At 46.6% G+C, this 17,463-nt stretch overlaps 1 long non-coding RNA gene across 1 annotated transcript; it reads left to right on the top strand.

Annotated features, from left to right (window-relative positions):
* The first annotated feature begins 584 nt into the window (after positions 1-584).
* Positions 585-2,253, top strand: LOC134965611 (uncharacterized). The gene is made up of 3 exons (XR_010188465.1): positions 585-648; positions 724-936; positions 1,550-2,253. It is a non-coding gene; the product is annotated as an uncharacterized LOC134965611 (long non-coding RNA).
* The last annotated feature ends 15,210 nt before the right edge of the window (positions 2,254-17,463 follow it).

The following is a 17,463-nucleotide window of genomic DNA, read 5'->3' as shown; positions in this document are numbered from 1 at the left end:
GCAGGATGGTAAGTTTGATTTGTTAGATTTTTAATTAAATGTCCTGTAAATGTTGTAAATGTCATTTTTAAAGGGTAAAGGATGCATAAATTGTGTTTCACATATTTCAGGCCTATGCACCCTTAAGGTGTGTTTGTGTTTCGAATTTGCTTTTTTCACCTTGCATTGGCTGTTTGGTAAATTTAATATTGCGCAAAAACATGTGCAATGGCTGCTGTTTTTTTTTTTTAAATAAAATATTTTTTGCGATATTGCTTGGACATCTGTGTTGTATGCTTATTTTAAATATATTTTTTTATTTATTTACTTCTGAAAAACGGTGCAATTATTCCAATATTACATTTTTAAAACATTTGCAAGTAGTCAATCTCTGCAATATCTGAGGCATAATTCTCAAATGTAACAGATTTATTGTGTGCAACATCATGTACATTTGGATATACAACACAAAATAATGAAGCTTGAAGCTCTTAATCAGAAATTATTTGTTTATCCAATACCTAATAGATGGTTACAGTACACTAAGGCTTTGCAGTTATAATTTTTACACAAAGCATGGTAATAATGTTTGGTCCACTTTTTCAACAGTCCCACAGACCAGCCGGCCAGACAGGCCTCAGACAAGTCAGGATGAGGCTGGGATTGCAGGTAAGACTTCACTGTAGTCACATATTCTGAAAACACATAGAAGTACAAAATATTAATGTTTATATTTTCACATAGGTTCTGCTTCTGGAAGCCGACCTCCTGTAAGGCGCCCATCACAGGGCTCGGGCCACTTACCCAGGAGGCCAAGTAAGACACGGCGTCTTGGCACGGAATCTGCGGCTCCATCATCCCCACCCAGGCGACGCATTTCGGCAGTGTCACCCCAGCCACGACTGGCACTATTGGCGAGTTCGCAGAGTGATGAGCCCCGATCACCTCAGTTATCTGGTGAGTAAAAACAGAAATTAAACACATAGGCAATAATATACACAGTACAGTTAATATGTTGTTAGTTGGTTTTGAGATTACATGTTTTCCAGAACAAGCAATGTGATGTTACGTCTTCAATTGCTAAAGGTGAAAATGTTTTTTTTAAAAGGTCTTAGTGGATGATCTCGCCAACATCATTTTTAATAAATAACAGACATTTGTTTAAAATTTGGCCACACACGTGCACATTAAAATAAAATACCAATAAAATTCCCAAACAAAAACAGCATCCACAACATTATATTGTTCACACATCTCCCCTGTCCAGTATGTAGATGGCTTACTTGCTCCGCTCATCTGGACTATCCAGGTAAGTAGTCTATATCGTGGTCAGGGGAGGTGATATAACACTGTAATGCTGTGGAGGGGAGGTAGTTAGGTGTGGATTATGCAAATCTGTCTATGTGGCCGCCTGTGTTGGTATATATGTTTTTGAACAAAAAAAACATTATAAGTTTTGAAAAACAACGCCAAAAACTATACAAATGGAGTATTATGAATGTAGTAATGTGTAGAAGTAGCCTTTAAACAAATTGACAAATAAACATTGCATGTTGGCCACCCCATACAGAGCCCAGCTTGATGGCCGACGTGGACCAGCAGGGACAAGACCAACAGGCAACCATCACACTGCAACTTACACCTGTTGACCCAAGCCAGCCAATACAGCTGCAGGATATCCCCCAAGCCTCCATCAGTCCACAACTGGCACAAGCTCCGCCCCCAACCCAAATACCAGATGACTTTTGGGCCAGTTGGACAAGGCAACAGGCCCAAAGCAATGCCAGCCTGACCGCACATACACAACACCTTGCCAGTCTGCCCCATCATCTACCGCGCATTAGTCGCAACTCGGGCAGACTGATTGTACAAGTAGGGCGAATGGCAACCTCAATGGAGCAAATAAGGGCTGACAACAGCCAAATGCTTGCTCATTTAACGCGCATCATAGATGAGCAACAGCGCCATCAGCAGGCACTCGTTCAGCTCATTCAGCACAACCAGGTTGTGAATGAGTCCTTATCCCGGATTGTAGCCAGCCACACTGCAACCAACACTCAACTGATTGCAAGCATTAATAATTTGAGCAGCAATATTACATTGATGGGAGCTCACCAAGTAACCTCCAGCTCGGGGACCACGACCCCTATCCAAACGCCAGTAACCTCCCCTGTTCGGCGTTCCTCCAGAGCACGTGCCAGTGAGCCAGCACAAAGCACAGCACCCAGCACACACAAGCGGAAAAAATAACCCCAATGTGATTTGCAAAATAAAAATTTGTATTTGACAAACACACAACTTCCTGTGTCCGTCTCAAACATTGTCGAAGCTGCTCTGTATGTATGTATGTTTTTCATGGGTAATGACTGAAAATGTATTTTTAGCATAAACTAAGTACAATGTACACACCACTATAAACAACAAACAGTAAGTTACAAAACACACAATAGAAAGTAGTGCAAAGTGTTTAGTCAAGGATAATTACAGCCTACTAAAACTGACCTGAAAAATAGCGCAGGATCACTTCTTGCCGTACCTGCCTCCCTACATATGTACTCACACTGTCACCAGATGGGTCTAACTCCTCTGCTTGCTGACTGCTTTCTCCCTCATCATGTGCCAGATGTTGGTTTAAACACAGATTATGGAGAAAACAGCAGCAGAACACAATTCTAGTCACCTTTGAGGGACTATACAACAAAAGGCCTGCAGATTTATCCAGACACCGAAACCGTGACTTCAGCACACCAAAACATCTTTCTATCACATTCCGCGTAGCCTTATGTGCATGATTGTAACTGTGTTCAGCAGGAGAATCAGGTTGGGACAATGGAGTAAGGAGCCAAGAGTAGCAGCCGTAACCCCCATCACCTGAAAAACAGATATAGTCAACATTAGTACATATGTTAGATTATTCTTTCACCTAATCAAAACTCGAGTTTGTGGTTAAAAGACATACACACAAAACATTTTAAACATACCCAACAGCCAGCCATCAGGCATTTGTCCGTCCTCAAATTTATCGAAGAGCGATGACTGACTGAGGATGAAGGAGTCATGGCAGCCACCAGGGTAACCTGCAACAACACTCATAATTTTTAGGTTTGCATCACAGACCACCTGGACATTAGTTGATTGTGCCAGATGCCTATTAGTATATATATATTGGCGGCCCTTAGGTGATCTCAGCTGAACGTGTGTGCAATCTATGGCCCCCAGCACATTGGGCATGCCAGCAAGCTCATAGAAAGCTACCCTGACAGCACTCCACTCTGACTCCTCGGTAGGGAAGCAGATTGAGGCATTAATGTGTGGCTCCAACACATCCAAAACCTGAGTGGACATTAAACAAGCTAAGGTGAGTGTCATGTTAGGTATTCTCTACAATACTGTGTTGTTTGTACTTACAGAAGCAACACTTAGACATAACCGCCTATGTATTTTTAGACTCACCTGATTCAAATATCTGGAAAAGGTGGGCTGTGAGATACCAATGACGTCGCCTGCCACAGCCTGGAAGCTCCCAGTAGCCATAAAGTGTAACACAGCCAGGAGTTTGTGTAGGCCTGAGACAGAGCGAGAGCGTGCTGTCTCAGGGTCTATGCCCAGTTTGACAAGGTCATACAGGTGGAAAATGTTGGTTCTATTTAGGCGGAACATCTGTATGACCCTATCATCGGACAATGCATTTAAGTTTAAACGCCCTCTAAAAAAACGAGGCTGGCGCAGCCTCCGCGGTACCTGGACAACCTGTTGACCATGTTCACTTACCTGGGCCTGATTCCTGGAAGCCTCATGGAGCAGTCTAAGGTATCCCACAGCAAACCAAAAATCATTGGCACACACCACAGCCGCCATTTCAGAGTGAGAGAAGTTCAAAATGTGCCTGGAACACTTTTATAGGGCCAAACATTCAGGTGTGAGTAATGGATAATTGAGTACACATGTAAACACGCTTTTCAAATGCTGGCGCGTTTTTTTTTAGGAAAAAAATACGATGTGTAATTTTTCGCGGCCGCGAATGTATTTTCACGGCAGCAATTACAATTACGAATGGATAGTAAATGACCGAGATTCATATCTAAACAGGCGTAATTTGACCGATGGTGTATTCATTCGTAATTTTTAACTTGGACTTGCAAAAAATTACGAATGCCCTCATCTCTGCCGTGATTAGTGTTTAGTAAATTACCGAGATGACACTTTGCTGAAAAAACGGCATCTCGGTCAAAATCGGGAGCTTAGTAAATTTACCCCATTGTGTGGCATTCTTCTCATCACAAAAAGAAAAATATATCAGAAGATTCTTATATAGTGAAGGTGACTGTTTCAGCGGTTCTCAAACTGTGTGCCGTGGCACCCTGGGGTTCCTCAGGACACTTGCAGGGGTGCCTTAGATTGGTAGTCCAGGACCAATTCAAATAATTTCTGGTCAATGTAATAGGCAAAACCAGTGCTTGTGGCCGTCAATCATAAGATATGTGGACAAGCAGAAGCAGATCTAATTCCTCACCACACAACTGAACCTAAAGGTGCCCACACACTGAGCGATTCACAAGCAATGCGACATTGTTTGCGATTTCCCTTGAACTTCCTCGGGAGCTCCCTGACAGTCCCTGGCTCAGGAATTTGTAAAAAAAAAGTGTTCTTTTAACTAACGATTTATTGTACAATCTGTAAAAACATTGACAGACATTGGCAGATCTTGGCTGCAGCAGGTAAGATCAGAGGATACATGATACGAGTTGCGGGAAGTGCATTGGATGGTTATTGCTTGAGCAGAACATACGATCTTCATTTTTGTGAACGATATATCGTTACGATATATCGTTTTCATCCATATTGACCGCAAAATCGCTCAGTGTGTGGGCAACTTAGGGATGACACAGATACACAATTTACTTAATTTATCATTCCTTTGTAAAGTTCCAAATAAGAAACTTAAGGTTAGGGGTGCCATGAAAAAAATTCTGTAGACGGGATCCACAGGAGACATGGGCACACTATAAGACTTTGAATGGGTGTGAACTGGCTCCTCCCTTTATGCCCCTCCTCCAGACTCCAGTTATAGGAACTGTGCCCAGGGAGACGGACATTTCGAGGAAAAGGATTTATTTAATTATTTTAAACTAAGGTGAGATACATACCAGCTCACACCACTAACACGCCGTACAACATGCCATTCAACAACAACGCATGCAATGGCATGTCCAACAACAGTCACAGATTGACTGAACTCAACGCAACATGAGCGTAACTATAACCAAACTGCAGATACAGCCCGCACTGGGACGGGCGCCCGGCATCCTCTACGGACTAAGAGAAAAGGATTTACCGGTAGGTATTAAAATCCTATTTTGTCATACGTCCTAGAGGATGCTGGGGATGCTTCAAGAACCATGGGGTTTATACCAAAGCTCTAGAACGTAATGTTCCAAATAAGAAACTTAAGGTTAGGGGTGCCATGAAAATAATTCTGATTCTCTAGGATGCCGTGATTCAAAAACGTTTGGGAACCACTGGACTGTTCCATTGGACGCTATCAGTCTCATTCATTTCTAAAAATAAATCAGAATCCTATGTAAGGCAGACTTGGGATGGCCATGGAATGGTTTACCATCAGCGGTACAATCGGTACTTACCGTCTATGGCGGGAAACCACCAATGGAAAACCATTAATAGTTTAACCCTGAGTTTCCCAAATATTACAGTATATAATACAATATATACCCCTGTACCCTGGACTAATACATTACAGCAGGAGACAAGAAGCAGGAGGCGGAGTCTGATCAGGGGGTGCGGCCATACTGCGACTCTGCGTGTGTCTCTGTGACTTTGAGTGTGACTGTGCGTGTCTGTATCTGTGCAAGAGTATGTAACTCAGTTTGCGTCTGTGTGACTCACTGCATGTCTGTGTGACTCAGTGCATGTCTGTTTGACTCTGTGTATGTGTGACTGTGCATGTCTGTTTGACTCAGTGCATGTCTGTTTGACTCAGTGCATGTCTGTTTGACTCAGTGCATGTGTGACTGTGCATGTCTGTGTGACTCTGTGTATGTGTGACTGTGCATGTCTGTGTGACTCACTGTATGTCTGTTTGACTCTGTGTATGTGTGACTGTGCATGTTTGTGTGACTCACTGTATGTCCATTTGACTCTGTGTATGTGTGACTGTGCATGTCTGTGTGACTCACTGTATGTCTGTTTGACTCTGTGTATGTGTGACTGTGCATGTCTGTGACTCAGTGCATGTCTGTTTGACTCTGTGTATGTGTGACTGTGCATGTCTGTGTGACTCACTGTATGTCCGTTTGACTCTGTGTATGTGTGACTGTGCATGTCTGTGTGACTCACTGTATGTCTGTTTGACTCTGTGTATGTGTGACTGTGCATGTCTGTGTGACTCACTGTATGTCTGTTTGACTCTGTGTATGTGTGACTGTGCATGTTTGTGACTCAGTGCATGTCTGTATGACTCAGTGAATCCCTGTCTTAAGTGCTTTAAATCAGGTGCTATATATTACAGGTGTAAACCAGAAAGACATAAATCCCTTAATAAAATTTGAAAAGATTCCTCCTTTATTTCTCCAGTCTCTGCGTTTCTTTCTCAGATATCTCCAATTTATGGAAAGTCTTGGGAGAACCAGAATATATATAGTGCAGTAGTTCTTAATAAAAATTATACAGCATGTACTGAATATGAGATGTGATTCTTCACCAGGAAACATACATGTGTAAGGTTCTATTGGGTCACGTACCCCTATGATAATGCTCTTACACATCCACAGAAATAATCCACTCATCAATTGCATCTTTTCCAAGTCTGCAGTTCAAACGTACAGTATGATCTGCATGTCCCAATGAAACACCCAGTAATGCAGGAAAACAATATACAGTATACTGTAAGGTGAAACACCAGTTACTGTAGCACAAATCCAATAAAAAAAACACTACTAAAGGCCCATACACACTGGGCGATGTTGAGCTGAAAGCAGCTCAGTTTTGGTGTGTTGAGCTGCTTACACCTCAAAGCCGCCCAGTGTGTGTGTATTCCCCCGACGATGCTCCCGCTTCATCGCTGGCGGCCGCCGTTCATCTGCTGGTATTACCAGTAGATGAACGGCGGGGTGAGCAGCTTTCCATAGCGTCCTGCTATGGAAAGCCGCTCCCCCCCCCCCCTGACATCGTCTGGGCAGGGGGGAAAAGTGCTCAGTGTGTATGCACCTTAAGGCACAAATTACAGATATGACAATATCTGCAAATGCTTCCCCACACAGTGTAGACTCAACCTATACAGCATGAATGGAAAATAAACGTTATGGTAAGAACTTACCGTTGATAACGTGATTTCTCTTATGTCCACAGGTATCCACAGGATAACATTGGGATATTGTTGAGCGACAGCGAAAATGGCACCAACACGGTCACGAGCTTTCTGGCCTCCCAGGATGCATTGGGGCCTCCACTATATAGTCCCGACCACTGACTCAGTCAGATCAGTTCTTTCCACAGTGATTATAGGCAGGAACATTAGGTAGAGACCTGTACAGGCGATAAGAACACACATGCACTCCCTTCCATACAAGAAGGAAGAGGTTTTTAGTGTTTGTCTAGATCCTCAAATCAGATGCGTCCGGGTGGGATCCCTGTGGATACCTGTGGACATAAGAGAAATCACGTTATCAACTGTAAGTTCTTACCATAACCTTTATTTCTCTGGCTGGGTCCACAGGATTATCCACAGGATAACATTGGGATTCCCAAAGCCATTTTAGTGGTGGGGACGCTCCTGATTGCACAGGAGGACCTTTCGCCCGAAGTCTGCGTCATGAGAGGCAAAAGTATCCAAGGCATAATGTCTGATGAATGTGTTTATGGAAGACCATGTGGCTGCCTTACATATCTGTTCTGCTGATGCACCCTGTTGTGCTGCCCAAGAAGGACCTACCTTACGTGTAGAGTGTGCAGAGACATTAGCCGGAATAGGGAGATCTGCATGAGAATAAGCTTCAGATATTACCACTCGGAGCCATCTCGCCAGCGTCTGTTTACTAGCAGGCCAACCTCTCCTATGGAATCCGTAGAGGATGAAGAGAGAATCTGTTTTCCTGATGGCACTAGTACGATCTATATAGATTTTTAAAGACCGGACCACGTCCAGTGACGCTTCTCCCGCAGATAGTCCCGATACCTGAAAAGCTGGGACTACAATCTCTTCATTCAGGTGAAACTTTGACACCACCTTTGGAAGATAACTAGATCTCGTTCTGAGAACTGCTCTGTCTGGAAAAAAAACTTAGGAAAGGAGACTTACATGATAATGCTCCTAAATCTGACACTCTTCTGGCTGACGCCATTGCCAGTAAAAAAAGAACTTTAATCGTTAACCACTTAAGATCCGCTCTCTCAAGTGGTTCAAACAAAGGACCCTGGAGAAATTTAAGAACTAAATTCAAATCCCAGGGAGCTGCAGGAGGAACAAATGGAGGTTGAATATGTACTACTCCTTGGAAAAACGTACGTACATCCTGTAGGTCAGCAATCTTCTGCTGAAACCATACAGTCAACGCTGAGACTTGCACCCTCAAGGAAGCAACCTTCAACCCCTTATCCAATCCTGCCTGCAGAAAATCCAAAATTCTAGCTACTTTAAAGGCTCTTGGATTGTAATTTTTTCCAGAACACCAATGAATATAGGCTTGCCATATTCTATGATATACACGGGCCGAAGAAGGCTTTCTTGCTCTAAGCATGGTTTGGATTACTTGCTTTGAAAATCCTTTAGCCTCTAAGATAGAGGTTTCAACAGCCACGCCGTCAAAGACAGGTGATCCAGATGACTGTGACAACAAGGACCCTGCATTAACAGATCTGGACGTTGAGGGAGCAGTATCGGTGCTTCCACGGACATTCTCCACAGATCTGTGTACCAATGCCTTCTTGGCCAAGCTGGAGCTATTAGAATGATTGCTCCTTTTGCCTGTTTTATCTTTCTCACTACTCTGGGTAACAGAGATATTGGAGGGAACAGATATGCCAGCTGAAACCTCCATTCTACTGACAGTGCGTCTACCAGGACTGCTCCTGGGTCCCTTGTTCTTGATCCGTACCTCGGAACTTTGTTGTTTAGACGAGACGCCATAAGGTCTATCTCCGGTAGACCCCATCTGTTCACCAGTGTCTGAAACACTTCTGGGTGTAGTGCCCATTCGGTTTCCTGAATTGTGTGCCGACTGAGAAAATCCGCTTCCCAATTTAGTACACCCGGGACAAATACTGCTGACAATGCTGGGAGATGGAGTTCTGCCCACTTTAGAATGGGAGTTACTTCCTCCATCAGACTCTTGCTGTGAGTCCCTCCTTGATGATTTAGGTATGCTACTGCCGTCGCATTGTCTGAGCGGATCTGGACTGGTCTTCCTTGTAGATTGTCCTTTGCCTGAACTAGGGCCAAGTAAATGGCTCTTATTTCTAACAGATTTATCGGCAGGCGACTTTCCCTTGCGGTCCATTTTCCCTGGAACCATAGGCTTCCGAGTACCGCCCCCCAACCTTGCAGGCTGGCATCTGTCGTCAGGACTTGCCACTCTTTTATCCAAAAGGGTCTCCCCTTGTTTAAATGGTCTGTCTGTAGCCACCATGCTAGAGACCTTTTTACATTTACTGGAATCTTTATCATCTGCTTCTTTATTGTTTGATGATTTCCATTCCATTTTGTCAAAATGAGATGCTGCAATGGTCTGGAGTGGAATTGCGCATATTCCACCATGTCGAACGTTGATACCATCAGACCCAACAGTCGCATTGCTGCATGGACTGACATTGTCTGGGCTTGCAATGCTTCCTGAGCCATGACCTGCACCTTGACTATTTTCTTCTCTGGTAAGAGAACTCTCTGTAGGTCTGAATCCAATATGGCTCCCAAATGAACCATCCGCTGTGATGGATTCAGGGACGACTTCTCCCAATTTATGAGCCACCCGTGTCTCTGTAAACAAACTATCGTCTGTTGGAGATGGCTCAACAGTAAATCTTGCGACTGTGCTAAGATTAATAGGTCGTCTAGGTATGGGAATATCCTTATCCCTTGTTTGCGCAGACAAGCTGCCATAACCACCATGATCTTGGTAAACACCCTGGGTGCTGTAGCTAGCCCGAAGGGCAGAGCTTGGAACTGGAAGTGTTCCTTGAGGATGGCAAACCTGAGGTAACACTGATGTGATAGTGCTATAGGCACATGTAGGTAAGCATCCCGCACATCCAGAGATACCATATAGTCTCCCGGTTCCATAGCCAACATTATGGAGCGTAACGTCTCCATGTGGAACTTCGGGATCCATATGTAATTGTTCAACATCTTCAGATTTAGAATTGGTCGATATGACCCATTTGGTTTCTGGATTAGAAACAGATTGGAGTAATACCCCTGTCCCTTTTGTGATGGAGGTACTGGGACAATCACACCTGACTGCAGTAATTTTTGGACTGCTTCTTGCAGGGCATTGGCCTTCGACTCTATACGAGACGGGCTGGTGCAAAAAAATCTTTGAGGAGGCTGCCTCCTGAATGGGAACCCATACCCCTGAGATACTACCTTCTGCACCCAGGCATCTGTTGTTGACTGTTGCCATGTGTGTGCAAATTGCAGGAGTCGGCCCCCAACCTTGGAATCCTCCAGGCGGAGGCCCGTCTCTTCAGGCTGAGGGCTTTTGTTCAGGTTTGGAAGCTGGCTTTTTGCTAGCCCACTGCTTCCTACCCCTGGATTTAAACTGGGGTTGTTTAGGCTCCTCTTTACCTTTCGCTTTGCTTTGCCAGCGAAATGAGCGAAATTTTAAACCCTTGGACTTAGGGTTGTAGGTAGCCGGAAATCTGACCTTCTTCGATTCAGCCTCTGACTCTAGGATATCCGATAAAGGTTTTCCAAATAATATATTACCCACGAAATGCAATGCTTCCAATTCCTTCTTGGACTCCGCATCTGCCTTCCAGGTCCGTAGCCAGACTGCTCTGCGAGCGACTACTGCCAGGGCTGAAGCTTTAGAAGCAACAGTGCCTACATCAATGGCTGCTTCTTCTAAATACTGGGCAGATTGTCTTAAACGGCAAAGCCGATCCTCTTGCTCCCTAGTAGGAGAGGGGATGTCATTCTCTAGTTCCTCTATCCATTCGCCCATTGCCTTTGCTACCCAGGCCGAAGCCATAGCATGTCTTACCACTGCACCCACAAGAGAAAAAATATTTTTCAATAGGCTCTCTACCCTCCTGTCTGTGACATCATTCAAAGAGGTAGATGACAGTGGCAAAGCAGATTTGTGCACGAGTCGCAGAACATGTGCATCTACTTTTGGAGGAACTTCTCTCTTCGAACAATCTCCAGCAGGAAATGGATAATAAGAATCCCATCTCCTAGGAATCTTATACTTTTTAACGGGCGCTGCCCAAGACTCATCCATCATTTCCGTCAACTCCTCTGACGCTGGAAATTCAGCTTTCACTGACTTTGTTCGTTTGAATACAGGTGCTTTTGCTTTTAACGCTGTCTTGGCTGGTTCTTCCAGAGAAAGCACAGCCTTTACTGCATTAATGAGTTCAGCTACATCATCTGAACTAAAGCTCTGCGACTGATCATCATACGGAGTTGAATCTATTGTTTCCGCATCATCATCCGATGTATCCTCTTGTGTAGTCTGCCATACAGACGTATCTGTCTTAGTCTTACCTACCCCTTGGTTGCTTGTAGAGGCTACTGGAACCAAACCATAGGAAGGGAGCTGCATGTATGGGTTCATAGTGTAACCTAACCCCTGAGGTGGTGCTACTGGAGCTAACCTGTCCGCTATTGAAGACAGAGTCTTTGCGAACATATTCCATGGTGGTTCTACTGGAGGTTGAACTAACTCCTGTTTTTTACTTCGCTGAAAAGCGAAACAGTTTGCACACAAACCCTCATAAGTGACCAATTGAATCATGTCAATTACCCCTGACTTACAAGATAAGCATGTTAGGGCTGTAGGAGTGCTTGACAAATTCTCCTCATCACTTTTGCCGCTCACAGACATCTTTTCTGATATTGACTACACAATTTTGTGACTGAACCACACCCTATAATCAGTATATAGAGGTGAAATCAATCTGACCACAGTGCACCTGATTTGAGGGTCAGAACAGGACTGACATTACACAGAAAAGTCAGCACACATACTAGCAGTCAGTCACATGTTAAAGCATTAGACATTGTCATATGAGAATACAACCTCCATAATAACTTATACATAAGTAGGAAAATTGTACTTCTGTTTAACTGGTTCTTTTTCAACATAACATGCAGAAAACATAGTAATATACAGGTCTCATATGCAATAGGTACTAAAAATTAACAGTACACACTAAGAAGTAGAAGGAATTTTTAGTACTGTATACCCTGCCTCCAGGGAGCGGGATACAGGGAGACTCACCACACTTCCATATCCAAGCAAAGACGCTCGAAAGACGCTGAGTGGATTCAGACGCTACTGGTGTACACTGCCGCTCTTGGTAACTGATAACGGACACGGACGCTCACCAACGGACACGGACGCTGAGCGACTCCACGTGCATGCAGACACTAAAGGCCTGCGACTCGGTCTGGGCGGGTTTATATCCAGTGTACACAACCGCAGCGTCTAAGCTGCGACCGAGTACCCTCGTGGTAGCGTCTGAGCCGGAAGTGAGGTCATTCAGCTCATGAAATGAGAGACCCGCGGGAACTGGCCATGAACTCGGAGGAGGGACGGCCAGGAGAGCGTCTGAAACCCCCTGTTGACTTAAACTCCCAGGATCGCGGCCTCACCTAGTCCTGGCGCCTATGATCCCCGGAGCGTAGCGCTGTCACACTCGAGATGTTCGGCGCATCAACACGCTGTTTGTAGTCTCCACCAAATCAGCGTAGCTGTGTCCTGACCCCTCTAGTAAGAGGAAGTCCATATACTCACTGTCTCCCCATGCTCCGGCCACAGCCTGGTAACGTCTGCTGGACCTGCTAGAACATCCGACACAGACGCCCGTCGAGACAGCACTGTACCGCGAAGGTAAGCGTTGTTGCGACCCGGTGGGGAGTTGTTGGAGCGACTCTTTCTAATACACGTTTAAGACGCTGTTAAGAGAAGTCGCTCAAACCAAAACAGTAAGTCTATAAAAATAAAGTAATGAAAACTTGAGGCTGCTTTCACAGCAGCCCTGTGACCATGCGGCTTCCTGCCGCACCAAGCAAAAAACTGATCTGACTGAGTCAGTGGGCGGGACTATATAGTGGAGGCCCCAATGCATCCTGGGAGGCCAGAAAGCTCGTGACCGTGTTGGTGCCATTTTCGCTGTCGCTCGACAATATCCCAATGTTATCCTGTGGATAATCCTGTGGACCCAGCCAGAGAAAAACACAGCATGTAGAATCTTGTATACTATACAACCAAGAGAGTCCTAGTGTTCCTCTAGCTCAGAGGTGTAGCTAGGTGCCATGGTGCCTGGAGCAAGGGTATGTTTCGGCACCCCCTCCCCTCTACTAAATTGGGTGAATGTTACATTTGAGAAGAAGAAATATAAAAAAAATCCTAAATTGGTGGCAGGGCCAGTTTTAGACTTTGTGGAGCTCAGGGTGAAAGTTTCCTTTGGCGCCCCTATGATTAACATAGGGACACCTAAAAATATAAGAGTGTGGCTTCATGGGGAAGGGGCGTGGCCACAGAATAGTACCAATTGAGATTACACAGCACTATTCACATTACACCGCACAGTAGTGTCCGTTATTCACATAACACCACACAGTAGTACCCCTCTAATACACATTACGTCACACAGTAGAGCCCCTTTTACATGTTACACAATACAGTAGAGCCCCTTATACTTGTTACACAACACAGAGAGGCGCTGTAGCAGCCGGGGCAGAGAGCGGTGCTGCAACAGCCATGGTAGGGATTGATGCTGCAGCAGCCGGGACATAGACAGAGGTGCTGCAGCAGCTGGGGCAGAAAGAGGTGCTGCAGAGAGTGGTGTAGCAGGACAGACTTAACCCTGCTTCTGTTATGATTCCAGCACTCTGGTCTGAGGAGATCTTATTGCAAGGACCGGAGCACTGGAACGTAATGCTGGGAAAGGGGAATGGTAAGGGAATAGCCCCTGGCGCCCTATCTCCGTTGTCTCGCCCGTGCTGTCAGTACACTCTTGCGAGACTATGGTTGCTTGAGCCCATGGCAGCCGCGTTTGAAGGGCGGATTACGTCTGCCCAACTTCGATGCCCCCTCAGGTCTTAATGAGAGACAAAGAGTGTACCGAGACAGGGTGATAACAAGGGGCCCTCTTACTGAAACAACCAAAAGCCAGGGGCTACTAACTAGCCTAAAACTAAATGTATGTGCGGTTTGCCGCCAAAGGAAAAGAACAACAAAGGAAATGCTGACCACACGCCCACACAATACTTTTGTGTACCGGCGGTGACAGCATAAGCAGAACCCTCTGCAAAACACCAGTGACAGAAATAATAATGGAATACAGCGGCCTAGGCCGACGGACGCGGCAGAGCCGCTACTCACGGAACCGGTACGAATACTGGCAAACGGACAGGAACTCCCAATGCTGCTGACACAGACTCTAAGAACTGGAGGACAGGCAGAATCCCAAACGAAAGACCGGTGGACACCAAGAAGCCAGAAACTTGACCAGGCACAGGCAAAGGCACTGGACCTCAGGACAGGAACGCCTCACGGCAGGACACTGGATCAGACATAGGAATCGACACAGGGACTGACACAGTAATCGACACAGGAAGCTCAGGAACTAGCAGGAACCAAGCTCAGAACTCAAGCAGACTGGATACCCAGAAATATCACCAGCGTCTGTGAATTGCAGTCAGCCAGCATATAACAGAGAGGCCTAATTAATAATCTCATGCAGCTGCCCTGTTGCATGACTCCAAACTGACAAGATGCAATTAGCAGCCAGGTGAGGCTGAACACATGGGAACAAGCTGCAATTACACAGACTCACCAGCGGCAGCAGACAAGAGTATTCTAAAACAGAGCAACAGGAAATCCTGGCATGCAAGACAACTTTATAAACATAAAATAGGAATGAACCACTACCTGTGGTTCATAACAGTATCCCCTCCTTAAGGGTGAGCTCCGAGCACCCCATGACACCCACGGGGAACATGAACAGAAGTATAACATAAAATACATAACCAAAATGCAAAAATGGAAATGAACCACAGCCGTGGCTCATAACAGCTTCACAGTTACAAGCAGACTATGAGACATGTAAAGAGGGCGGCAGAGTTCCGGCATGTGCAAGCTGTCAGTGTCTCCTGCTGTCGCCTCTGACCTGCCCTGTTCCCCACCTAGTCTCTGAGTCTGAGTCAGTGCGCGCCCCTCTGCTTCTGTCTGTAAAGTGGCATGCGGTTTAGCGGGTGAAGAGAGGGAAGAGTCAGACGGCAGCGCGCCCTCTAACTTTTCCAGCGCCCGGAGCTCGTGCTCTGCCGGAGCCACCCTCGCTACACCCCTGCTCTAGCTGTGACTCAATCCGCCGCTGGGAGGTTCAGGTCTGTTATAGTGGATCCACTAAACCCACTCTCAACACATTTCCACCCACTAAGGGGTCTTTTTCAAAGCAAATGAAAAGGGGACCCACTTTCTGTTTGCGCACAGAGAAGTTCTCTTTCTGTTTATTGCTTCTTAATCCAGCTCTGCCAGTGACTGACTCCATGCTCCGACCTCTGCAGGGCCCAGCCGATAAGGTGAGCAGTGTGGATTACCAAGACTATAAAGATACATTCTAGCAGTGTATACTAGGGTTCACATAATGAGCGGGATGTACTAATGTACATCGACGCCCATCGCCGCCCTGCGCCACGATGCTGATAGCATATGTACTAACATATGCGATCAGCATTGCGGAGGACAGCTCCTCCGATAAGAGCTGTCCTCCGCGATGCACAGCGGCAGCCTGACTTCCGGGATTCAACACCAGGAGTCAGTCTGCGCATGCGCGGGGTGACGGGGGCGGCCGCAGGGTATGCTGGGAGGGATCCGATCGGATCCCTCACACAGCGCCGCGGAGAGAAGCCCATAGGCTTCTATGGACTATCGCCAGCTAAAGCTGGCGAACCCCGCCGCGGCGCTGACCTGCCGGACGTGGGTTAGTACATCAGGAAGATGCGGTAAACAAGGGGTTTACCGCATTTTCCGCTTAGTACATCCGGCTCCAAATCACAACAGGCAGGGCTCACACTGCAATTATGCCCCTACAAATCTATGACTTGCCTAACTGCTTCATCTCTATAACAAGGGGCAGATTGGGAAGGAAAACCAGCCTGGGGTATTTCTGGAAGCAGGCCTAATGGAGGTGGGGTCTGGTGAGGGGATGGGGTCTGGTGAGGGGGTGCTAGGTGCAGATCATCTGAATATGGCCCCTACAGTGAGCGATATAAGGTGCATACACACAGGGCGTTTTTGCCCAGGGTGTATGCACCAGTGCCGTAACTAGGCATTTTAGCGGTGTGCAAGAAACTGCATTGGCGCCCCCCCCATGCAAGATAGGGGCAGTGCGCACCGTAGGTGCGTGAAAAATATATAGGGGCGTGGCCACAACATAATACCAATTCATACTACGCTGCACAGTAGCGCCACTACACCAGGTAGAGCCTCTTTTACACATTACGGCAGACAGCGTCCCCCTTTTTACACATTACGGCAGACAGCGTCCCCCTTTCTACACATTACGGCAGACATCGTCCCCATTTTTACACATTACGGCAGACAGTCCCCCTTTTTTTACACATTACGGCAAACTCCCCCCCCCCCCCCTCTAGTAAATCCTGCGTCTGCCCCTGCATTTACTAACCAGACAGACAGGTCGGACAGCAGCACAGGCTCTTCCAAGTTCCAAACTGCAGGGGAGGGGGGCCGGACTCTTGCTGGGCTAAAGAGAGCAGCATCCCTGTCACACAGACGCCGCTCAGCCGCAGCAGCAGCGGGTTCAGCTGGACACAGGCGGGCGGGCAGCGGCTTCAGAGGAAGTTGCGTGGGCGGGCGGCCGGCGGCTTCAGCGACAACAGGAAACGGTTGTGTCAAGGCAGGCGGGCGGCTTCAGAGGGACAAGGGCGGGCGGCGGTGAATTCAGCAGGACGCAGGCGGCGCCGCCGTCAGCGGGACACAGGCGGTGCCGCCTTCAGCTGTCTGGGCTCGGAGCTAGTGGGTGTGATGCGCGATGGTGCGCCCTCAGTGCATTTGCGCTGTGGGCAAGGTACCATCAGCACACACCTAGTTACGGCTTTGGTATGCACAGCGATGATCGTGCATATACACTGAGCTATTTTCCCTTTGCCTAGTGATGTTCACAGGGAGGTGAAGCACTTTCCACAGTAGGAGACTGTGGAAAGTGCTTCACTCGGCTGTTCAAACAGCCTGACGAACGGCGGCGGCTAGCGATGATACGAGAGCGTGCACCAGCGCTCAC

The sequence above is a fragment of the Pseudophryne corroboree genome, chromosome 10 (assembly GCF_028390025.1).
Source record: "Pseudophryne corroboree isolate aPseCor3 chromosome 10, aPseCor3.hap2, whole genome shotgun sequence".
NCBI lineage: Eukaryota > Metazoa > Chordata > Amphibia > Anura > Myobatrachidae > Pseudophryne > Pseudophryne corroboree.
The sequence above is the reverse complement of the archived record's forward strand: the minus strand, read 5'-3'. Positions and strand labels throughout refer to the sequence as shown.